Source organism: Ambystoma mexicanum, chromosome 6q, assembly GCF_040938575.1.
Source record: "Ambystoma mexicanum isolate Mex_15411 chromosome 6q, UKY_AmexF1_1, whole genome shotgun sequence".
NCBI classification, from domain to species: domain Eukaryota; kingdom Metazoa; phylum Chordata; class Amphibia; order Caudata; family Ambystomatidae; genus Ambystoma; species Ambystoma mexicanum.
Genome location: NC_090937.1, coordinates 1,025,634,035 through 1,025,657,373, shown reverse-complemented (window position 1 = coordinate 1,025,657,373; position 23,339 = coordinate 1,025,634,035).

Here is a 23,339-nt window from a genome sequence, read left to right as displayed (position 1 = left end):
CAAGTCATTTTAAAATATAGTTTTACATTGTGTCCACCTCTTAGCAAGTCTTTCCTTGGCCTGGTTCCGGTTCCCCTGTTCAGTTTTACACAAAAGTCTGGTGGTTTTAAAACGCCGGCTTTCTGATAGTGGTGAGTACCGGTATTGCAACCATTTTTGGGATTAAGACAATGAATTCCCCACAGTTCTGAGTTGCTTTTTGGCAATCAGCATTGCCATTCCCAATGGTTTCAGGCTACTGTATGTGTAGCCCAATGGTGGTTTTAGGCAGTGCCCTCCTGTGCTCACAACATAGGCAAAAATGGGTGGCAGCCTATTCTTCATGTTTTCCCTGTGCACTCTCTGGGGAGTTCTGGCAATCATGATGTTTTCCATGCCAGTACTGCACAGTTTTATGGTAGGACTTGGATGCATGGGTAAAAACATCCCACAATAGGTGACGCCTCTGAGGCTATGCTCTGGCTGGAAAAGGTGCAAATTGAACCTTCTTCATGGCCAGGTGCGATTGAACGGTGATTCATCATTGATATTATTTTTCAACTGCCCGCTACCACATTCTTTTCATTTTCAATAGTTTGGTTTTTGGCATTTTGGGATTACGTGCATTTATTTTAATGTGTATTTATCTTACTTTGCTCTTGAAATGCATGTCAAAATGACGCTGTATTACGTTTGCTGTTAATGGCTCCTTTCCAGTGCTTGGACCCACACGGTGCAGACTTGCGCCGGTACCTGTTGTTGGTCATCTGGTTGCAGGAGGTGGGCGGCAGGTAACATGAGATGCATTGCCCAGATACCTTCCGGTGGGGAGTGTTTTACAAATTAATAAACAAACAAACAAACAAACATTGAGGGTGACTATGGAATACTGGGTAGGTTCCGCAGTCAGTGTAACTGTTGGTTGAGGTCCAGATGAAGTTGGGTGACTGCTGATTACAGTTGCAGTGTAGTTTGGTCATAGGTTAGGGGCAGGTTGCATATTTCTTGGGTTTTAGTTTTGCCTTTCTCATGTTCCCAGGTGACCCTGGTGTTGTTTGGTTGTAAGGAGGGAGTGGATTAGTGGAGTTAGTGGTATAAAGTGGGTTCTTTTGTGGTAGTGAGGTTGGTAGCAAGTTGTCTTTGTCATTGCTAGTTTTCTAGTGAGTTCTCATGTGGTGGTGAGGCAGGTAGTGTACTTAGAGGGTTATTTTGTGGCAACGAGGTTCGTAGTGAGTTTTCTTTGTCGTTGCTAGTTTTCTAGTGCATTCTCATGTGGTGGCGAAGTAGGTAGTGATTTCTGTTGTGGGAGCCTGTTTTCTAATGAGTTCTCTTGTGGGAGCTCGTTTTCTAGTGAGTTCTCTTGGGGGAGCAGGTTTTCTAGTGGTTCTCTTGTGGGAGTGAGTTTTCTAGTGAGTTCTCTTGTGGTTGCGTTGTTTCTTGGGCAGAGCCGGTGGTAGAGAGTTCTTGTGTGTGCATTGCCTGTATGTTGTGCAGGTGAGCACATTTCCTGTTCCATGTGTATTCCATCTTAATGTGGTTTTTGGGTGTTTGGTGCATTTTATTTTCGATGAGGGTGCTTTGAATAGTGGCCCTTGTATCTATTTGGATTAGAGGTGATGTGGTTTCTTATTTGATCTGCATGCTGGCCACACGTTGGATTTTTTGGGGAGCTTGTTGTTGGTGGGTTTCATTTGTTTTAGGTTGTATGGAGGGAAAGGTGTTGTTGTAATGTGAGTTACGTGTCGTGATGTCATGGACAGCTAGGTGTGTGGAATGTACCTATGTCAGGTTGGAATTTTAATGTGTGAGTGGCTCTGAGGGTTCCAAGTTTGTCAGTTAGGATCTGGAAGCTGGCTGGATGGGATGTGCCAGTGTCTCTGTACCAAGTAACATACTTGCAATAAACTTACGTATGAAACGTACCTGCTGGCGCCAGCGTGGTGTGTAACATAAGAACCCTGTTACTTCACATTGCTTGGGTTGCTGTATTTCTTGCCACGATTTTTTGTGATTATATGATGCATTTAAATGTTTGTGGGAGGGTTTGTGGGCTGCATTTTTGTTTAAATGCATTGATGTGCGTTTGCGTGTGCTTTGTTGTCTGTGGCTGGCAGTGGTTATTTTAATGAGGGAGACATTAAGAGCGTATGTGGTGAGAATGGCTTGGAGCTTTGGATTGCTGCCTTCAATTATTTTGCAAAGATTGCCTCTGCATTTGTCCTATTTTCCAGCCTAGTCTGCCTCTGCATATAGCCTCGGTCGAGAAAAGTGTATCTTCATTTATCGTATAGTCTCAATGTGCTACACGTTAAAGTGCAGTATGGTTTATGTCTGCATGCTGCCTATGACCCAGCCTTGGTTACATTGCATGTAATTTATAGTCTAGAGTAGCTTTCCCTTGCGTTTGACTTGTATTCCAACCATTCCAACCCTGGAACTGGGAATGGGTTAATACAGAGGGGCACAGGGGAGAATGCTGTACATGCTGAGGCTAATCTATGGTGCAGTTTGGCAGTGGCTGTTTGAGCGGGACTGATATACTTACAAGTTTATATGAATGTATGTCGGTCAATTGTTGCATAAGTGTCCTAGGCATTCTGGTCACAACAGCCCAGGTCATATGTGAACTGGACATATTGGGCGAGGGATAACATCTGTTATTGTGCAGTCTTACCCTCATTAAGTGGTGAGGGGGTTCTAAGGTTGTATTCAGCCTACTTCAAGGAACTGTGTATTCTCTTAATGTCTGAGTGTTGCTATGGTGCCGGATTGTTGTGTGAATTACTTATCTTGCATTTTATTGTGTGCTTATGTGCTGTGATGTTGGCTAGCTACATCAATTTATTGGGCATTCTGTTCGGAACAGCCGAGGGAGCCTGGGTCCTCAATATGTTGGGGGGGGGGGGGGTGGCTATTGTTATTGAGGTTCCAATCTCCAGTAAGAGGGTTTAAGTCTGAATGCTACTTGCTGATGTGGCAGGGGGTATGTGGATGGTGAGTCTACAATGATGCTTTGTGTGGATGCTGGATGCACTACAGTCTGCTCGAATTGTTATGGTGTTTTGAATCCACCTACTTTTTGGTGACACCCGCTCGGTTTGGTGGTTATGTTGTGGCGGTTGATGGGTATTATGTGTGTATGGATATGTTGCTCTGTTGTCTGCTACTGTTTGTGGCTGGCTCTTTGATTATTGCAATGGGTGCCTGAATAGATGGGATTATTTTTTTAGTTCTTTATTGTAGACTTATATGACCAGGTGATGATGTCTGTATGTCTGGGTGTGTGGGGTAATAGCTGCTGATTACAGTTTCTTTGCAAGTCGGTTGGTGACGGATATTTATGAGATGTCTCCTCTTCCATCTCATTACAGGCAGATGGTATGTTACCATATTCTTGCTCTGCCTGGGTGTTTGCATCTGCCTTTGTCCAATGGTGTGTGGGTGGATTGCATTGACCAGACTCCTCCTATGCCCTATTGTATGAATGGGGCAGATTGGCATTAGTTGATTTTGTACTACTGTTTTGTGTCTTCCAATGTCATGGGTGCCACTCTCCCGGTTCTGTTTACTAGAGCTGAGGGAGAACAGCTGCTTAGGGGAGCACATTTAATTCTGGTTATGCGTGGTAGGCTCTGGGTAATGTGTGTGTTTCAGTTATTGTTGGATTTATTAATGTTTTGGTAATCATCTACATTGGTATAAGAGTTTATTTTTGATTCACGGTTGGTGTTTAGACAGACTTGTTTTGTCTTAAGAGTGAGTTGGGTGGTTCTTTCATTGTTAAAAAAACAGAGATAGTAAATTTTAATGGGTTATTAATGCACTTAATACCAAGAGGTTTCTAAGCTCGGACCCGGGGATCGAACCTGTGATGCTCAGCGTCGTCTTACTTGCAAGACGCGCGTGTTGCCCCTGAGCTATCCTCCCAAGGGTGGATACCTACAGATAGTTTATTCTGCCAGGACACGGAGGAGATGTCTGCCTCTGAGGGAAAATTGTGTGTTATATCCAGGAATGTGAAGCAGGTTAACAATCCCCTGAAAAGGAAGCAGATTCCTAATCACTTGAATAGCCTGAGGATTGATGTAGCATTTTTACAGGAGACTCATCTCACAGACATTGAGACTGCAAAACTACAGCATGGCTGGGTAGGACAGGTGTATGGATCCTCGTTCAACTCACGGTCAAGGTTTGTGGTAATACTGATTCATAGGAATGTCGCAATCCAGGCGCTCTCTGAGAGGAAGGACAATGACTGTAGGCTGACAAGTCTCTCGGCATGCATGAAGGGGGAAATATTTATGCTATGCAGCATTTATGCCCGAACGGTGGATGATGGGTATTTCTTTACGGAGGCTGCACAGTCTTTGCAAGACCAGAGGTGTAACAATATTGTTCTGGGTGTGGATTTAAATGAAGTGCTGTAACCATTGTTGGATAGAAGCAACATTGTGTGCTAAGGATTAATGTCCATCAGGCAGTTGCCCTACAGGAATTGATCTCCGAGCATTAGCTGACAGATCCTGGAGACTCGAGCACCCATCTCAGAGGTACAATAATTATTTCTATTCTAATGCCCATAACCCTTATTCACTCTATTGACGTAATATTGTCGACCGGTTTGGCTACTATGAACCATGTGGGAGGAGCAATTAAGGGTATTCACATAGCTGACCACGTTCCTGTTGAGGTGATTAAAGCCCTACAATTTGAATACTCGAACAAGTTCGCTCTGGAAACTGAACATTTCAATTCTGGAGGAGGATGAGATTGTGGAAAAAGTTTTGAAGGAGGCGAAATTACTTTGTGGAGGAGAATCATCCCCAGAATATTGCATTAAAACGTACGATGCAAGGCCTCTTTATTGGCTTGACTAGCAGGCAGAAGAGGCGATTGAGAAATTGGACGTTAGGATTAAGAACATGGAGAAGGAGGTGATGCAAAATCCAGCTAGTGGGAGGAAGACTGAGCTACATCAGCTTAAATGCAAGATCATTAATATTTTTTTTATTGTGTTTTGGCTTGATTAAGTAAAATACAAAGCAAGCCTTTTACAAAGTTACAGAGAGAAAATTCTTTTACGCATTAAATCAAGACATTAAAAAATGCCATCATTACAGTAACAGTCCATCATGCAGTTCATCGTCAATTCATCATCGACAAGAAAGCATAAAAGATTGATTCAAAAAATGTTCAACAATACTCACAATTCCTAGTGAGTTTATAAAATACAGACACAGAAAAACTAAAGTATTCCTCTAGGGCTTACTTTTAAGCAGTTTTAGCACTTCCTTTAAAAAGTAATACATTGCCAATACAAGAGATGTATTGTCTCCCCACATAGGATGAGCCAGACAAAGGTCAGCAGTGGACTCCCTAAACTGGCCCATGTATGTCTGAAATTAGAATGTTCTGCTACTGTCAACAAAGTACAGAAGAGAAAAAGATCTTTCAATGACTTGATAGTGAATGACTGATTACACAAGCGGCAAGCAGGATTCGCAGTAGAGTTGCCACCCCTTTTTCTCAGATGATGTAGTGTTAGCAATATATTGAATTTGAATCACATATTTGCATCAGTCACAGGGAATGAGCACAGATATTTTGGCATGTCCCCTTTCTGTCCTCAGGAAACAGGCGTACACCTCATGAGAGGAGTAAGAGGGCCACCATGTCAAGTGGCTGGCACCAGTCAAGCTCAAACAATTTCTTCTTGGTGGCCGCTGGCCTGTTTGCTAGTTCTTCTGTTGAGGAAATAATCCCCAAATCTTCCTAAATGGGTGAGTGTGCAGGTTCACTAATTTGTTCATAGGAAGTGATTGTCACCATACAGATCGAGTGCTCAATGAGGTAAACCCAAATTCATGTTGAATGATAACATTTGTTTAATTCGCCAGCAGACTCAATTACTTCTTCCATACCAGGCCATGAGTGCTATCAAGAATACCACCCCATGCGAGAGTGTGAAGATCAAGCCATACACCATAATAGGCTCTACCTTGACCAGGTAAAATTTAATTAACGGAAGTGGAGAAAAACCGCACAGTGTGTTGTGAACCCTCTTTAGTTGTGCAATCAACGGTTTGGCCTTTGCTTTAAAGCTAATTCCAATCTCTGCCAGTGAGCTGATGTTAGACAAATTGTAACCCAAGTAGCGAGTAGACAACACCCTTTGAAGACTTTGGTCCCCAACAATCCAACACATAACTTTGGGTTTAAATTTCTTCAAACAAATCAGCACCTTAGACTTGGAGCCATTTACCAAGAGATTATTACTGGCCACATAAGTTAAGAAACGATCCATCTTCCTTTGCAGGCCTATTGGAGTATGGTAAAAGAAAATGACCAAGTCATCTGCAAACACCATCCACTTCAATTTAAGATGGCCAAATCTGACTGGAAAGGACCAGTCATTTTTCTAGAGTGTGTCAATGCCCAAGAGGTAGGCATTGAAAAGCGTTGGCGTAAGAACGCATCCCTGCTTCACTCCTACCAGGGATACAATGGGAGAAGAAAAGGCCCCTTCCGTCGTGAGTCTAACTCTTAGGGTGTTGTTGTTATGTAGACTGGCCATCAATCATATTGGATGTTCCGGTACTTTCTTATTCCATAGTTTTGACCATAAGAGATTTCGATCCACCCTATTAAAAACCAAACTCATGTCTAGGGGGCCATATATACTGATCCCTGATCCCCTCTCTTAAACAAGGAACTATGGTCGGCCATATCAGTTGCATTTAGCGAAGTTCCCATATTTGCTCTAAAACCTATTAGGTACCACAAGAGTACTCCAAGCCTCCGCAACACCTCATTAACCTCTCTAAACAGAAGGGGGTCCCAAAGATTTTACTAGACGTTTCAAGAAGCACTATCAGTCTGTAGTTGTTGGGATCGCGCATGTCACCTTTCTTATAGATTGGAACAATGTGCGGTGCCAACCAACTGTCAGGTATCCGTGTCGACTCCTAGACCGCTTTGAACAATGCCCACAATTAAGGATCCATCTCAAGGACCATTGGTGCCAGGCCGTCTGGCCCGGGAACCCTCAAGCGTTTTGCCTTATTAATGCCCAAACTATGTCCTCTTCCATCCAAGCACATGGCAGTATGATCTTAGTTTCCCAGGATTTACTTTCACATCTTAAATTGCTGCTAGGAGTTGCATATTTTTCAGAGAAAAAAGCAACCCATGTCTTTTCTGAGATCAGGCAGGCCCCTTCCTACACAAAGTCTTTTTTTTTAATAATGACCCAGAAATCTGCACAATGTTTTTATCTGAGAGTTTCTAACATCCCCCAATTATCGTTATTAAATCTACTTATCTTCATAGACTTCAAGTAGTTTAATAAGACGGTGTCTGAAAGGGTCGATTACATGCTATTTCTCACTAAATGCACGTACTACAAGAGTGGGGAGAAGTGTGATCGATGGTTGGCACATAGACTTCAGATTCAGGAAAAGGATAGAGCCATCCCTTCCATTGAGAAGTCGGATGGTTCAGTGGCGTTTGACCCAAAAGAAATCAACTATGTGTTCCATGGCTTCAATAAGAAGCTCTATACTCTGGAGAATGGTGGTACAGGAGATTTGCCTGAACTTGGATGGGAAACAATTATTCCAGAAGTATCTGAGGGTGAGAGGGTGGTTTTGGATGAGGTTTTTTCAGTTGGAGAATTCCAGAAATCAGCTTTGACTCTTAATCCCGGAAGGGTCCAGGATACTTATGGAATTCTACAGCATAATGCAAAATTCTGTCTTTGAACTTTTAAGAGACATTCATAAGGCCTCAAGAGGTGTGGGTATCCTTCTGGAAACAACCCGCCATACATCCATTTCGTTAATTCTGAAGACGGATAAGGTTCCGACATCTCTGTCAAACCACTGCCCAATTAGTCTCATTAATACTGATAACACTTTGGATAAGTCTCTGGTGAGGAGGCAGCTTTACAGAGGTTGATAGACTCAAACCTATCTGCTTTGTAAATGAGAAACACGCTATGGCCAACACGAGGAGGCTGCTTCAGACAGTTACACAGGTGAATGGCATGGACCAGGATGCTGCAGAGAAGGCATTCGATTGAGTTAGCTGGAGGTACCTGTTTAATCTGTTGACGAGGATGGCCCTTGGTGAGTCCTTTATGAGATGAGTGAAGATCTTGTTCACATGCGCCACTGCGGATGTGTCGACAAACTGGGATCACTCTGACCCCTTCAATCTGGAAAGGGGGACACAGCAAGGTTGCCCTGTATCGCCTTTGTTTTTTGTGATTGCGATAGAACCCCCTATACTTAGATATCAGGGAGGATGTGAGAATAAAGGGGATCAACTATTGTGGGTTTACCCCAAAACTCTAGTTGTATGTGGATGCTTTACTCTTGTTGCTGAGAGACCAGGATAGCACATTGCCGGCATTCATGGAACTGATTACTGAGTTCAAAGTTCAGTCTGGATACAAGATTAACTGGTCCAAGTCGAAGGTGTTGCCTGTTTCAACGTGATGTGAAAAGAAAGTGATTGTGGATTCAGGTTTTAGACTGTGCCAGAAAGGATGAAATACTTGGGTATCTGGCTGGCCAGCAAGATGGACAAGATTATGTCAGAGAATATTAACTGTGGGGAAGATTGACACGCTGAAAATTAATTCTGCCCCTAAGATTACTTATGCCCTTACTATGTTGCCTTTGCCCATGGGGAAAAGGGTGTGGTTGGAGTTTGATGTCTTACTGCAAGGTTTACTATGGGATGACAAGCCTCCTCAGATGAAGCTAGAAGTTGCGAACTGTGAACTGTGGGTGTTTGGGAGTCCCATATTTCCAAGTTTACCATGGAGTTTTACAACCAGGCATTTGGTGCCGCTTCTGAGTTCAGAGCCGGATGATTGAGCCAGAGCAGAGGCCAGCTTAAATGGCCCATTGACACCTAAAGCTGTTCTTACAATATAGATGGCATAGCCATTTGCCTCTATGTCACTTACAGAATATTTGAGGGCTTCATGGAAGAAGCTTGTGATCCTTCTGGGGTGAAAGCCATTCAGACACCTTGACCCTTCAATTTGCTATAACCCAGAATTCAAGAATCGGAGGAAAATGTTGTTTTGGCCGGAATGGTTCCTTGGGGGTGTCCAATTAATAGAAGATTTTATGGCAGATGGGAAACAGCTTCCCTTTTGCCAGCTGAGGGCTGCCTGGCATATTCTGCACTGCACAATAGAAGAATTCAGCACTCCAAATAGGGATATTTTGGAAAATGAACAGGATGATTTTGAGCAGTTGAATGCTCAGACTGAATCTTACGGGCATCACTGATCAAATATTACACATTGGGCCTCATTATAACTATTGCGGAATGGGTTAACGGGCGCCGCTAATGGTGGCGGCGCCGTTAAACCCATTCCGCAATATTACGAGTCCCCCTCGCGGGACCCGATCGGGACGTCTGGTTTCACTAGACGTCCATAGCGGGTCCTGCGAGTGGACCAGGGAGCTAACAACCGGCCGGTCGTAATCGGCCCGTTGTTAGCTCCCGCACCCATTCCCATTGAGCCCTATGGGGGCTCAAATGGGAATGGGGAAGGTCTGGGCCCGGGTTCCCTGTAGGAGGAATTACCAGGCCCTCCGAACTCGGAATGGCCCGGTAATTTCCCATTCAGGGAACCCGGACCCGATTTTGGAGACAGCCATGGCGCCAATAGCGCCATGGCTACCTCCAAAGTCGTAATGAGGCCCATTGACTTTTTCCGTGGCCAATAGCAATACTGCTTTATTGCAAGACTTGTCCCTAAGGTTGTCTGGTGAAATGAGTGAGGTGCTCTGGGCTAATGTCTGCAGAAATATGGCTCTTTCATGGATCAGATTGGAGGAAAGGTCAGGGAAATTTAAGATCCTGAACAGGGTCTATTAGACACTGAGGCACTTGTATAAGCGTGGTATGACTGATACATATGAGTGCCCGGAGTGTTCTCACAGAGCGGGTACACTAGAACACATGCTATGGGAATGTTAATTGCCGTCATGTGTGGCTATGAAGGCTGATGTCTGAGCTCCCAGTTCCAGATGAAGAAGTGCTATACACAGCTATGCAAAAATAACAGCTGGCAACATTAAATTGCACCTAAATATCTTCTCAGTTCCAAAATGCATTTCCAAATGAGCACCACCACCTTCTCTGCAGGCACCAAATGATGCCAAAGTGAAAACAGTGCAGCACACACACATACAGACACACACTAGCTCATTTTGCAGAGGGGACAACTCACATTTGTACTTAGGTGCAAACTATTGCCCTTTGAGGAATTCTTTTCATTAGCACTAAGAATTACAAAACGTTGATGATACAAATAGCCATGATCGCCTTTACGCCTTCTTTTTGCACTTTACAGTGTAAAATGAATAAATGCCACTTGTATTTAAACATGGAAGACAGCATTTGCAGTGAATTCCCATGGAATCTGCCGCCTATTAGCTGCTATAAAAGCCAGAAAATTCCATCAGAATCCAATGATTTTATTCCAGCATAAAAATACCATGCGTAAAACCAAGTGTTTCTCCCCTTCCATGCCCACCTTGCCTGATGCATAAGAACGGTGTTAAGACAGGCGCCTTGCACTTTTCTTTAGCACGATTTATTTTATTTCAGGGACTTGGAACATGAGCTCCACTCTGTTGCCAGTATAAAAGGCCTGCTTGCCACTGCACCTTCGTGAATCATTTACTTGCAATTACTGAGCATGACATGTTCTTGCCATTCTGATCTAGTAATTGACCATTTGTGATTTTCTAAGTCCATGGAGAGTACAATGTTGGTGCAAATCTCAGGCACCAACAGTTTGCACATTGAATTCACTCACTGCTGCACACTGTTATGTATCTTTGCATTTAGGACTGGCAAATCACTCCGCTCAGCCTCGGAAGAGGCATCAAGGCGCTTAGACTAATGCATAGCATATTGGAAGGCTAATACAACACGATACCTGGGAAAAAGAAAGGTTATGAGTTGGTGCCTAAAAGCAAGATGTTTAACCACAAGGCGTAATTTCAGCGGGAGGGAATTCCGTAGCCTTGAAACTTGAACATGGAAGTACTGACCTCTCCACCTTTGGTATCAACGAGTGTGTCCACCAACTTTACACAGCCTAAGGCATAACCACTGTACAGGATGCTAATGGAACGTTACACTGGTGTTTGCACCAACTTCTTCTCCAGAAAATAGCCAAGCAAAGAGTACACATTACCTTTAACATGGGAGGCACCAATCTTGATAACATGTCATGCAAAACTCACAGGTCACACATGTAATAACACACGAATTGGGCGGGGTGGGGTTGCCTACAAATCCCATAATACAGCAGGCTCTCTTTTTAAAGCATCGTGTAAGAAGAACTACCATTGACACGTCTACTGAGGCAGCTAACAAGAACACTGTTCCAAGCACAGTTGGCCCAGCAGCAGCCCCCAGTGCAGGCAGCCAATCAGCCTGAACCCGGGTTACAAGGGAATGTTGTCATCAACAGACAAATGCATCATACAATCAATGTGTAGATGGCCTTTTATGCAAACATGCTGTACACAGCACATGGTTGCTTGATTTCCCAGCTCAACCCATGACACCATGATACTGGCCCAGAACAACTTACAACACATCATTGAAGGACTACAGCAATGCTGTGAATAACTGCTGGGTGTGTACATGAGAGCACAACCACACCCCAGTGCATGCAATAACACACCCATACTCAGTGTGACCGAATCAGAAACCACTGTTTATGTGAATAACTGACAGCATCCAGAGTTGACCGGCCAAACATGGCATTAATGAGGGGTGGGGCTGATTATGCTCGCCATCTTGCTAGGTATCTAGCAGTTGCTAACGTATAAGCATCAGAACAAAATGATGGTCAGCACCATTTTACACCTGCCACCTGTCCTGTCATGCTGATTAGAATCCTTTCAATGCATCAGTACCACTCGCAATCATACCACTGACGGTACTCTGCTGGCAACTATGCCCTTCCTGTTCTTGTGGTATGGGAACTCACTCCATGCCATTAAATAAATGCACTTTTCCATAACCTCCATGCCCCTGCCCTCTGCCCAAATCCTGGTAGGACACATTTCAGGGTCACTAACCAGAATATGGATTCTATGCCCTCAATATGACCCTAAAACCTGACATGCTAGTCAGTCATGCCAATAGCACACTAACCCATCATGCCACCGATGGACATGCCTCTGTCTGTCACAGTGGTAAGTGTGACTTTGCTGTCCAGTCCAGCGACCATGTTGAGCATACAAATACTGCTATCTTACCATCATCACCCTCCCAGCCTTTCAATTACCATAATGCAGGGCAGAAGACCTAAACTCTTTTCAATGCACGTCATTAGGAGAATGCAGAGCCATACATGTGGGACACATTGAGTATCTGCAATCCCACACACACTGTGAAACAGTTGTTCCACATGGCGTCCTCCAACTGATCCCAAATGAACACCATGCATGCACCAAGGGCCTTCAAATGAACAGCATGCACTGATTCCAGATAGTTGCATGTCTGCACCACTGTGGAGTAGTAAACCCTCGAGCATCAAGCCTACCCCTATTGTACCCGAGTGTAATCCAATCTGTGCACACCCAAGATAGTGCCTGATGCCCTGTCCATCCTTGCTGATGAAAAGTCTTGTAAATCAGGTGCAACTGTGCTATAACAGGGCTGACAGCCATACCTGTGCCGTTATTAAGTAGGCCCTTTGACGCCCTGACAGATCGCGTTTGTGGTCTGCGCCAAACAGGTGGTTCCTTCATGTATCGACTAGAGAAGGTCTGCCTCATCATTGTTTTCTGCATTATGCAGACTATAGCCATCAGATGGAACATTCCCATGCCCCATTATGGCAATGAAGATGCAGACTCTGATGATGACAACCATGGGAATGACAAACCGTCACCAGGATGTGGCCCGTAGCAAGATGACGTTGATGTGCTAGTGCTGCATGAAGCACACATAAACAACCGCTTCAGCTGAATGTCAGAGGATCCCTGCAAATGTTGCTAGATACCACCAACAACTCTCCCTCCAGTCTGAAAAAACACCACCAAACAGCATGCAGAATAGGGATCTATGGTTGTTATGGTGTTACGTCATGTGAAGTCATGAAAAATGTTTAGGAAACAAACATATCAAAACTAGAGCCCAAAACCCAAATAAATGCCCTGAGTCGAGGGGTGAGGACTAAGGTCCAACAAGTCCAGGACAAAAAGGATGAACAACTATCCAGGCAGTTGAACTGAATTAAAAACACAAACAAAATTGCAACTTGGAATAGGGAATAGGGAAGAGAATAAAAAAGGGACATTGGAATGTGGATCATCTTCTCCACTGTGGCCACATCTCCTGTAGGTCCTTTTTTGTGGGTGTTGGTGGGTGGAGAAGCCACCGAGGTCTTAATCCGCAGCTAGGTCTTACTTAGAACTACTGTGTTGATTAGTGCACAGAGGTGGAGATGGGGTGGAAGAGGCAGAGGTGGGCTGGAAGAGGTTGATGTGGTGGATTCCATATCCATATATACATTTATGAGGGCAAGAGGCTGATCCTGTTATTACAACATTTGACTGGCTATGTCACAGGAAGGCCACCATCACCCAGTGGCACAGAGTACCTATGCGGCAGGCCAAATGATGCACTACTGGTGAGGGGGCCCTCGCAGAATTGCAAGCATCTTGGCTCTAGCTGGAGGCTTACCCTCTGGCCATTTGGCCATCCTCCCTGGTATGGGCCAAGGCCTCTGGTGTGTCCACAGCGGCTGCAAAGGCCTTCTCTCAAGGCAGTCAGTCATACTTCTCAGCCCCAGCATTGGCTACCACAATGGCTACTGCAGCAGCAGACACATGCATTTGGGCCAGTCGGGCACACAGCAAAGACACCTGATCTCAGGGCAGTCACCAACTCCCTGGCAAGCTAATAATCCTCCCTTACCTGAGCACAGTCCTCTGCAGATTCTGAAGCAGCTGCCAGAGAGTCTCGATCTTTGGAAAGCCAAACATCCTCTTTGTCCGGTTGTCTTGCTACCCACAGCTCCTCACACAGATTTTTCCTTAGCCAGTTGTGTGCCTCCAATTCATGGTGAGAATCCTCCAGGAACTATTTGATAGCCCTCTTCATTGGGCAATAGACAAACAGGCTTCCAGCAATTACCTCCCACTGACCTCTATGAAGAATCCAAGAGATACCCACACACAGGAGCAGTTTCATTGGTACAGAGGTGGACTGGAGATGGTGGTTGCATGCATCCCACTGGGGCACAATCCCATGGCCCCCAGAGGAGGTGGAGCATATGTTTTACCTGATGTTGGGAGAGATGGATCCATATTAGTGATGTTTCTCTCCTCCACTACCACCAGAGTGTCCCTGTCCCTCATGTGTTGGATATAGGATATGGTCATGGTGATGGTTTTTGCGAAGCTAACAGTGGTGGCAATTTCCTGGTCACCATGTGTGAGGAATTGGCATCTGGCAAGGGTACAAAGCCCTGGGTTTTTAGATTTGTATTAAATAATACATTGATGCAGGTAATTGCATCTCTGAAAGGGTAATCTACTGATCAGATTCCCCTTGCATAAACTCCATGCCAAAATCATAGGATGGATCTGTCACCTGCTCCATCAGTAAAGCCAAGTCTTTGTCACACGGGGGGCTGCATCTCAGATATGCACTCCTGTACCAAAACTACAGTGATCATAAGTAACCCATGATGGTGGCAGGATAATCTCCAAAAATAAAGCTATACCTTAGTTTAGGCATAGTGCATGGCACTACTTATGATCATGACTGCCACATCCCAATTGATAACGCACATGTGTAAGCTCCAGTGAGTCAGCTCTACCATGGAAGTTGGTGTGTATTCTGGTCAGTCAGGTGTAGCCCGCCAAATGGCAGGACATTAAACTTGAGGGCCGGGCCTCCTCTTTGAACTCTTTGTGAAGCTAGATAAGACCCTCCACCTGAGACCATTCCACAGCAGGCAGCTTTCCTGGGCACAGATATCAAAGGAGCACACAGAGCCAAAACCAGTGTGCTGCATTTCTAAAGGCCTATGTTCTTAGTGAGAAGGGAAGGGGATGGGACCATGAGATAAAGGAGGGCTCATGTCAAAGTAAGAAGACTTCCACGATTTTGTTTCTCGCTCTCCCTTTCCTGTCCCCTTTACATCCTCGTGAGCAAAGCACTTTAAGTGTGACATCAGAAGGGCAAAGACCACTCCTTTCAAAAGCAGTGATTGGACCTCTTAGGCAGGATAGCTTTAGTCCAATCCCATGAGGACTTTTGCAGTTAAAAGAAGGGCTCATGCACCCGTTCTTCATATTCTCTCTTTAAGGCTTCAGATTCGCTATGAAAACTTCACTAGACTTTGATTGGGAAAGTTGTACGTTCCCAAGCCTGAGGTGAAGAAGAAGCCATCCAAGGAATAAAGAAGATTTTTCCCCTGCTCACTCCCAGGGCATATCGGGAGTGAGCTCTGCTATAGACTAGGACCTATCACCCTGCACTGGAATCTCCTAGAGATGGGAGAGCAGACCTTGCATGGAACCATCCTGTCCTCAAGTCCCCCTGAGTGGGCTTCACAGTAACTGGAGAGCCTGACCAGCTGAAGCTTCCTGTTCTACCATACCTGGAAAAAGAGGGAAGTTGCTGGCACTGGTTGTTGAGCTCCGCCATCACTTCAAACATGCTTTCACTCTAAAACAGCTGAACACTTCATTGTGTCCTAACGAAAGCTCGTCCCCTGCTAGGACCGAAGTGACTGTGCTATGCTAGGACTCGAACCAAATAATTGGTGGGTCAAATGCCAACTCTGACTCAGGGTTACAATCATGTCTTGACCAAGCCAGCCCTTGAACTGCCACCTCATGGACCTGCACATTGGTCCACCCAACATCACCACTTCAAAGACCATCGCCTTCTGATTTCGAACAGTAGAACGTCACTCACCGATCCCTCCTGGCAGCTAAGGCACAACTTGGCCTGGAAGATTGTGACGCGTTCCTAGGACACCCCCGACCTGCATCCTTGAGAGCCACCTTTCCCTTGCACAATGCAACCGCATTCATCCCTGCTCGATACCTGCTTGCTGTTTGTGCCCCCATGATCAAATGAACCTGAACTGAGCTTCCTCTTCTTGCATCTCTTTTCGAGACTGGGTCTGACTCTATCAAACCTAAAAGAACTGAATCCAAGCACTTTTGACTCTGACCTGCCCCCATCGGCCCACTTGGACCCTAGAGACTGGATAGTTCATGATCCTTCCCGGTTTCATCCAAGATATATCCTTTTTTATCCACCTCCACTGGAACTAGACTCAAAGTTCTAATTTCTCCAGTCTGTTGCATCTTCTCTGTTCTTCCATTCGGTTGGGTTTGTGTACAGTATTTCTGTTCGTTCTATGGCAGATGGTGTATTTCATTAAAGTATGAACCTCGATTGGACATTCCCTTTATTTTGGACTGTGATACTGTGTTGATTGGATCACTACTGTTCACCTTTTTTATTTATTTATTTATTTTCACATTTGTAAAGCACTCCTAACCATGAGGCACCATCTTGATAGGATAGCCTTCCCTCTGCCCTCCCTCTGCCCACATTACCACAAAAGGTGTAGGAGGAATATCTCTTAACTGTCCCTGTTTCATCTTTATGATTGCACTGTGTTTTGGTTTGTAGAAGTGTGGGGGCTGAGTGGGCCATTTCACCCCCAACCCAACCTTGTACTCCTGACGAGCAGAATTAAACTTGTCACACCATTGCTATGCAGCTATTGGTTTCTGCTGGAGGAGGGCTGGGACACAATGGTGTTTTCTGGTGGTGGGCCAGCGCTCTATGGAGCATCACTCTCATCAGTGTGTCCATGACCAGATTGGCTTGCCCAGTCCATGTTGTCTTTTCTGTCACTGTCACCTTCCTCTACAACCTCTTCTTGAGGTTTGTTTTCTGGGCAACCTGTGGCCAACTGTATGATATAGTGTAGAAGATACATGTAACAATGTGAGTATGATGCACATGTTCAACACACATGCATACATGACAGTGATGACCAGTGATGGTTAGTGTATGACCAGTGTATAGTTTATTGCTGTAGTAATGGGAAATCAAAAGAATGGGCATGACAGACTACACAGTAGAACGTGGCAACAGTGGAGTACCACAATGTTGCCATGCAATGTGTGGTGGCAAAAAGAACATGGCTATATGGTATTCATGTGCATACTGAAGGACAATAAAATAGTCACTCTTGACAGACAGTGCCTTCTTAATTTTAAAATCAATCATGTCAGTAACATTACTAGAGCGGATGTGTCCTGGTTGGTGCTAAACTGTCCTGTATCGATGTCTTCATTGCACTGTGAAGTTGCAGGCATCATGAACTCCAGGTTGGTTGTTTGAATTGGATTATATGGCACAGAGGTGTCCACCTACATTAGCACGTACATGCAAAGTGTTCCCCTCCGTGATATTGTTGTCCTTCGCAATACACAGCTCATAATGACAGCCTTTGTGCTCTGTTCTTGCGCTTTCCGTGGCCAATTTTACGCATGGCGCCTACCATGTGTACAGTCCTATGGTTTTTGTGGTATACTGCTGCTATTGGCTGGTGTCAATAGCAATTGGATTTCAAGACACGTAATAGGTTTTGGCTTCCATGGAAAAAGCCTGCTGGCTTATGTTGTACAGAAAGCAGAGGCGGAATCAGTGCACCTTGTCCAGCCCCACCTCCCCACATCCAAAATTGATTGCAATGGCTTAGTCCCTAAACAGTCAGGTAGAGACCAGCCTTGCACCTTTTCATCTGTCATGTTGACCTTTTGCTGCAGTTTCTCAGATGTTGCCTTCATATGAAGTTGCAGTGATTGGACATGGTGTGACGCTTTCCTTTTTTTCTTGTTCCCCATGTATATACACAAGCCTAGATGAAGCCATTTCATCAGCCAACTTTTACTTCTCCCCTCGCCCCGCCCGGCTGTGTGTCATCAATCATTCAGTTCACCTGCTTGAGGACCTGGTGTCGAGTGGGGGCTGTGGAGGTGAAATCAGTGGCCATGAGCCAAAAGCCCAGACTCCAAAGACCTGCAACATAGGTGAAGGGTGAGCATCGTGTATGTGGATGTATGGTATGGCTCTGCAGCAATTACACATATACATTCACATCCTACAGTGCATGCTCAAAATGTTCTATTGGATGTGGGTTGTGGTACAGGGACACTGTTCATGTCACCAGTTTCATTGTCACATGATCACTCATGTCTACATCCATGAACTGAAAGAGAATGCACATAAACACATGGGTTTTGGGGTGGCAAGAGTTTCAGCATACGTTGTGCATTTCAATGACATTTGTGCTTAATACTGGAATGAATGTACGTGGCTCATATGCCAGATGTCCGTTGCCATTGGAACATTCTGCCAGAACAGACCCAGATCTTAAATACACACATGCATGTGTCTACCATGTACCACCTGATGCCTTTGTCCCCAATTTTACAGGATGTAATTCCTAACATGTGCTCAACTTGAGTCACAGTCTTAATTCCTCTCATTTCTTCAAGGATGCTACATCAATGACTGTCAATGCCTGGTCCTCACATGGCTGTGGGCCAGGCTGGAGGTGTGAGCAACCTCATGTGGCCGAGCACGCGGCTTGGAGCTTTGCAACTGGCTTCCGGTCATGCCAGTTCAAGACCTGTCAGAGCTTCTGGATCCTGTCCACCCTTGCAAGGTGTTTGCAGTGGTGGTTCAAGACCTTCAGTAGCTTGGGACCTGTGATGAGTGAGTGCTGCCTCTTTATTAAATCCTCCCACCAGGTCCTTCATCTCCTCATCCGCGAACATGGTGCTACGTTGCTCTGGCATGGTCCAGGTCTGTGGGCCGGTTTTTTGGGATAGGGTAAGTGCCATACTGGTCAGTGGCAATAGGAACAGGGAACTGGGCAATTGACTGATGCTATGGGTGGGGAAAAATTATATGAATGGAGAAACTGTGGGGCAAGCAAAGTAGTTTGCAGGCACTAGTTTGTGGATATTGGTGCCAGTAGCAGGAGGTGGATGTGTGCAGTGTTCAGGGGTGCACCAGTCACGGTTTCCTACTGGAAAACGCTTTGTAAATCAGGTCCTATGCTTTTTGCACTAAATCTTTATGCCCGTATACTAATTGCACTAATTCTCTAATAAAAACAATAATGTCCGGCATTTAGCAACTGGCAAAACACCACTGCTTGTTAAGTAGATTTAGATTTTTTGACACATTTCCGAGGTCCCTCATTTTGATCTTGAATCCAGTAATCCTTTCTTTTACAAAGCAGCCGTGTGCCTATGAAGAGCTAAATCGCAGTAAAACACTCAGCGAGATGGATGATCATACCGTTGGCAATTGCACATGGACGACATTTATGAAGCGGTATTACATCAAGCAATTGACATTTTTATGTGATCTTCGATTGAGCGAAATGTGCTGCCTTACATGAAATACAAGATGGCGGAGAAGTAAATAATCTGCCCTGCATTTTAAGTGTCAACTTCCAAAGGATCGTGAAACAAACAACAATAAACAAAGTAGAACACATGAATAATGTACAATCGTCGGATTTTACGAATAATTAAAGGGGCTATCTCAGATAAAAGGGAATTAAGGATTAGCTTGCAGCATAGCACGTTCAATACTTGATGGGTTTCGCGGTTTTCCCCGCCTCGTTTTAATCAGTAGTATTTTTTTTATTTTTATAAATGATAGTTTTAAATTGGATTCCTATGCGTAACACTTTGGTAGACTATTGGAAAAGGACTCTGCAAGATACGCGAGGAAGGCTCAAATACATGATTTGTCTGCGCCAAGGTGCTGCGTCATATTCCCCATACAACACACGCACAGGAGGGCTATGACGAAAAAAACATGTTTTAACTGCCACTCCCTCCTGTAGGTCGCCAGCACTTGGACTTGTGCGTGTTAAATTATGCATTCGGATTTCTCATTTCTGCGATATTACCCAGGTCTAAAAGGATGACTTTAGAGATAATCCTGGAGTCATCCGATGATCATCGAACTACATTAGAAGTCATTCCCACATCATCAGAAGTCATCAGGCTGTTAAAGTCATCAGCAAATGTCTCCAAATGGTGGGTGATGATTTGGAGATGAGCTTAGGATGACTTGCTGATGATGCCAAGATCATCCGTATTTTAGCAAACTTTGTTCCTGATGATTTTAGGATGACTTGCCGATTACTTCAAAAGCATCAGCTATTCTGTAATTCCGAAAAAAAGTGCCACAGCAGAGGAGAAACCCACATTATGTGCAATACCTCAACACCCCTCTTGTGGGTGGGGTGGATGTGTCATTTTTGTTGAGCTTTGTCTCTACATTTCTACCATAATAATCTCCTGAATATGTAAACGCTAACGCTGTGTCAAGATTGAGTCCAATGAACTTCATACAGATTTTGGGTGAAGCATTTCAACGAGTTCAGGGCTGAAATCAAATACACAGAGGATGGATGGCTTAATGTTCTGTTCAGTTTTATGTAGACCAAGGTAGAGTGAGAAGATTGCTAGAGAACTCAGAATAGGTTCTGGTATGAATAGAGTAGAACATGAACAAAATTCAGTTAAGGTAGTGCCAGAAGAGTCGGAATATTGCTGGAATACTTGAGAAATAGCATATAGATAAGAACATTTAAGCAGGATCAAGTTGAAAAGCAGAACATTAAAATGCCCTTTAGTTTAGGGAGCAGAGGCCATTTTTTTGCAACTAACGACTAAGGTTGAGTAAAATGAATAAATATAAAATGTATGAGACTCGAAAAAATACACCCCTCACAATTCATTGTTCTTGGGGTTGGGGGACTGCAAAGGGGTGCTCCGGTTTGTTTGGGAACCCTATAAAAGGACCAATTCACTTAAAAATATATTTTAGTGTTTTAGAAGGCTTTTATAGTACAGGTGTACAATGCACACCCACAATGTGATCTTTCTTGCCAGAACAGTAGGTGTGAATGATTTTTAGTTCCTATTTGCCTTATGGGCACTGTTTGTGCATTAATTAAGGCCCCTTTGTCATCTGCCATTATACATACCTTCATAAAAAGAAAACATAAAAACGTTTTAGGTGACATTTCCCCTGTTCTTTTACCCTTATGTCACCGCACACAGTTTAAACAAACCATATTTGCCCCTTTCCTTTGCAAGTCTCAAATGGCTGTGATTGTCCTATTAGGGCTGGTGGTGTGACTTCTTCCATGTGTTCCCTCAGTGTTTTACAGGGAATCAGTTGATTCCTTGGCTTTTGTCTAGGCTCCCCCAGGTTGCAACTGATGCTGTAATGGAGGTGGGGGAACTTGAAAGATTTGAGTATGAAAATGTGAAGCTAGCTTTGATAGCTAGATTTGGGACAACTCCTTCCCAGTACCGTAAGAAGTTTAGGACCCTCAAAAAGCATGATGGCACCCTTTGGGCTACCTGGGTGTGTGAATGTTTGAAGAACTTAGATGGTTGGGTAAAGGGTTACAGAGGTAACACTTTTGAAGGAATGAGCAATATATTGTTGTAAGAATCTATTTTTGATGTTTGCTCTCCTGAGTTGAAACAGCACTGGTCTGACTCTAAGGAAATTGATCCAAAGAAGTTAGCAAAGGCTGCTGACTTGTGGTTTGCCAACAGGCTAGTCACAAAGATTCTGGAGCAACTCAGAAGAAGGATGACGGAAAGCAGCAAAATAAAGATGGCAAAGATAATTCTAATACCTACAATCCAAAAGAGGGCTACAAACATAAGAAGGGTAAGCCACAAGGTAAACCGAACCAGGGTATTGAAACCTCTGGTGCCAAACAAGAGGGAGGTCAGCGAGACCCCAATTTGTCAAAACATGTGTAAAATGTTATGCTTGTGAGTCTACTGACCATCTGAAAGGGGATCCCAGATGCAAGTGTAGAGGAGGTCCCAAGAACAACTCGCACTCCAATTATCCATTTTGAAGTACCAGGAATGCTCACGCCAAAATATGTGATGTATGATGAACAAAAGTGGGGCTCTGACTAGTACCTATCAGAAAAACTGCACGTATTGAAGTACCGACACCTAAGAAAACCTGGAGAGTAAGGTATCCATTGAGAAAATCATATCAACAAATGAAACAGAATAAAGATTGTCAGAGTACAGTCCCTGAAGAAGCTAAAAAGATACTGAAGGAAGACGAATGGTGATGCCACAGGAACCCGGACTGACTCACATATAAAAGATATGACAACCTGCGAATGACAAAAAGAGATGAAACACCATGGATAAGGGACATCATGAACCTAAAAAGAAATAACGATGTCAAATGTAAGATGCTTACATGAACACGATGAAGTTATTCAGTCAGTTTACACGTGTACATATGCTTGGGACTGCAAGAAAGCTAAGAAAATCATGCGGCTTGCTATGCTTAGTAGTAAGATAGATTGCGGCAAGTGCCACCTATACATATCTACCTCAACAAGGAGCATTTTATATAAGTATACTTCCACTACGCACAAGAGCAGAATCTACCAAAAGGTTACTAAAGGTCTCAAGGAGAGGAGCCCCTTAGCATGTAACTCGAAAACTAAAGACAGAGAGAAACTCAGATGCATGCAAATCGTGCCAGGAAACCAAGGTCGTATCAGCTGAAATAGGCCAATAGTAGATACATTTAATGAAGCAGAGAACAGAGTATCCTGTTCAGAAGGGTCAAAGATAAGCCAGAGGAGGCAGGTGGCTGACACAAGTAAATCAAATACTCAAATTGCATGGCAAATGAGACGATTTCACGGTGTCTGAATCACGTGACCCGCCAAGAGAGAACAAATGGAACTTTCACACCTACACGTGGCTGTGTGCCATGCAAAGGTATATGAACTTTTCCAGTAAGAGCTGCAGTCTTGAGGCCAACCACAAAGAAATAATTGACAATTGACCACTGACTTGATGATTGATTGTAGCATTAATTGGAGAAAGGCTGGGGGAGCAGACAAGCACCCTGCACCTGGCTGGCTATTCTGCACGCTACTATGCTAGTGGAAAGATATGAGTGGGGTTGGTGCCAACCCAATCATAGTGGACATTTCAAAATAGGTAGCAGAGCTTCTCTGCAAAAAGAACATGGCATGATAACCTGCTCTGAGATGAGAGTTTGCAGCACACGCTTTTTGCTCACTGTACCTTTAACAGATGGGAAATACCCATTTTCATATCAGTCTTTGTACCGTCCACATGGGCAGTCCAGCACCAAAATGCTTTGACAATTCCTTGCTGAACAAGAGTACCAACAGCAACCCCATACATGTGTTTCAGCCTTGTTGGGCC